Consider the following 3,309-nt stretch of genomic DNA (forward strand, 5'->3'; position numbering starts at 1 on the left):
GGACATAAAGCTGATAAAATTCTTGTGATTTAAAAAAAAAAGGAAAGATTAAAAATGGAAAAAATATATATATATAATTAACTTAGAGGTACATTTCAGAAAATCCAATAGTCAACTAATAGAAGTTTCCCAAAAAGAAAATAGAGAAGATAAAGTGAAAAGAAAATTTCCCAGAACTGATGCACATAGCCTGCCAGACTGGAAGACCTCACTTAGTATCTAGCATTATGAATTTAAAAAATACCCACACTAAGTCCTATCATGAACTTTCAGGACACCTGAAACAAAGATCCTAAAGCTTGCAGAAAGAAAAATTACAGGTCACAAATAAAAGTTCTGGAATCAGAATAGCACAAGGCTTCAAACAGCAACAATGAACTATGGAAAACAATGAATAAATGCATTTTAAAGTGCTTACCTACAATTGTACATTCTATCAAACTATCAGTGCAGTGGAAGAATAAAATAAACCCATTTCAGACATGCAAAAGCCTCAAAAAATTTACATCCCATTAATCCTTGGGAAACCATGGAAGGATATGCTCCACCAAACAGGGAAGTAAACCATGAACACAGCAGCTGTGGATCCAGGAAACAGAAGAGGGGTATAAGAAAGGACCAGGGTGAAGGCAAAGAGAAATCTCAGGGCAAGAGCTATGCCCCAAGTGTAGAGAACAACCAACGTGCCTGTCATGTGTTGAGCTGTGCTCCCGCAAAAGTCATATGTTGAAGTTGTCCTAACCACCTGGACTTCAGAATGTGACTGTACTTGGAGATGGCGTCTTTAAAGAGGTAAGTTTAAATGAGGTCATTAGGGTGGGCACTAATCCAATATGACTGGTATCCTTATAAGAAAAGGAAATCTGGACGTAGACACAGAGGGAAGACCATGTGAAGACCAAGGGAGAAGATGGCCATTTACAAGTCAAGGAGAGAGGCCTCAGAAGAAACCAGCCCTGCCAACAGCTTGACCTTGGACTTCTGGCCTCCAGAAGTGAGAAAATAAACATCTGTTGTTTAAGCCACCCAGTCCGTGGTACTTTTTTACGGCAGCCCTGGCAAACTAAAAACAGTGCCCAACCTAGAACAGGTCAAGAACAAGTCCAATCAATCCAGGAAAGATTTCAAACAAAAAAGAATCTGATGTGTTTACCCTATCCACACTGAGAAATGTTACAGTGGTGTTAGAGATCTGGAGGACGAATTAGTGATAGGTTCATAGGAAAAGACACAAACAAAAATGAAGGGGACAAAATGGTGTAAGAATGGAAACATACTCGTACACGATGGTTCAGAGGTGAATGATACTTACCTAGCAAATAACATAAACTTAGAATATTGATTTAACCAAAAGTTGGGAAATAACTATCCTGAAAAGATGAGGGGAACAGAAGTGTGTATGTGGACAGATGATGTGAAAGAGCTAAGTTCTCATCTTCCACAGTAGGAAGTCAATAGATAGTATCAGAAACTGAAAAATCAAGACGTGGTAATATACGCCTAGTATTTAAATATGGAGGCAAATATTAGAAAATAATGCTAAAATACTTTAAGTGGTTGCCTTTGGGTAGAAAATAATGCAAAAATACTTAAAGTGATTGCCCTTGGGGAGTGACAATCAGGGGATAGGGCAGGGGTGCTGATGGGAAGACTACTCTTTTTCATAGAAATCTCGGTAGAACTATTTGAATTTTAAACTATTGGGTTGGCCAAAAAGTTCGTTTGGGTTTTCCGTAACATCCTGCAGAAAAACCCAAACGAACTTTTTGGCCAACCCAATACTTACCTGTGTTTTTTTAATAAAAATAAAAAATTTAAAAGCTTAAACAGACCACTAAAGACCTTTAAAAAAGGTTGCTCGTCCCTTTAGCCAGAGGACTTTCAGTGGTGTGATGTGAGAAGCCGGAAACACAGTGTGTTGAAGAATAAATGAGACACGAGATAGCAAAAGGAGACTGGTTTTCAATAAGCTGTGCTGATAAATGAAATGGGATGGGGACAGAGAGGACAACACGATCAAAGAAGGTTTTCAAAGGTGGCAGTGCTTAAGATGACACTTCTGCTGGCAATGTCCTCCTCAGAAACTGCTTGCCCAGGAACTCCTTAAAACTATTAGATTAGCTGGACTCACATGCCTGTCCCTGGTGGTTCTTTTTTTGCCTCACCAGTTGTCTTGCTGCGCCAGTATCTTTCCAAGGGAGAGTTCACGATGTATGCGAAGGAACAATTCCACAGAGCAGCCTTCTGGCAAGAAGAACTCTTGTATCTCTGTTAAATGTGGCTGGCAGAAAAAAACTTTCTGAGCCACCGCCTAGATGAAAGGTAGCAACCTGACTGAGCTCATCAGACACAGACCAGGGAGTAGCTGAGTTAGAGAACTTCATTAGGGTCAGGTTCCACATGATGTTCATTTATAACACAGAACAGAGAAAACAACTATCATATGCAATATCAGACTTCCCATGATACAACACTTCAAAATCAGAGACTTAAAAAACGAAGCCAATTTGCCCAAGTATTCATCAAATATTTACCAAGGCTTATGATGTCATGACAGTTAGACCCTTTCTTGAGCAAACAAAGGTTTCTGGCTTCCTCTGCAACTAAAAATAATTAACACCTCCCACATGATCCAGCTGTGTGTTCCAGAGGTAAACTAGCAGAAGGGGCAACTTAGAAAAAGTCAAGGTCAAGGCACCATTCCACTGTGAGAGGCAAGTGGAGAAAGACTGCAGCAGGTTACGTTCAACAAAGAAGCAACAACACAAGGAGCTATGCAAGTCTCCCCAGATATTCCAGGCTTTAAATGTCGCACCCTATTCTGTTCATCAAGCAACATTTATAGTCTATAAAAGTTTTCAAGTTTTCTGAGTAGCTCCACACAGTTGATAACAATTACCCTGTCAGGTAAATTACCCAGCATTTAGCATTTACGCTTATCAGTTTGTCTCTCCTGCTCAATTGACAATCAATCCCTAAAAGTTTATCCAGTGTTAGATGGCGTATCTGACAATTCAGTGAAAGGAAATTGGTCAAATCCAACAATAGGCTGCCAAAAGAAAGAAATGTCTAATCACAAAAATACTACAACTAATTACAGATAGTGATTAGGTTCTAAAGAGATTATCTCCTAGGTAGATTTTAATAGAAATCTTGAACAGTTTGGGGCCGGGGTGGTGGGGGGGAGATACCCTGATGATTGGGTAATAACAGAACATGACAAAAACACTATAAATTTTCTGCAGACACACACATACATACACACACACATACACACACACACACACACTAACATTACAAGTCTAGTCA

This window comes from Grampus griseus (genome assembly GCF_964374135.1).
Source record: "Grampus griseus genome assembly, chromosome: 15".
Classification (NCBI taxonomy): domain Eukaryota; kingdom Metazoa; phylum Chordata; class Mammalia; order Artiodactyla; family Delphinidae; genus Grampus; species Grampus griseus.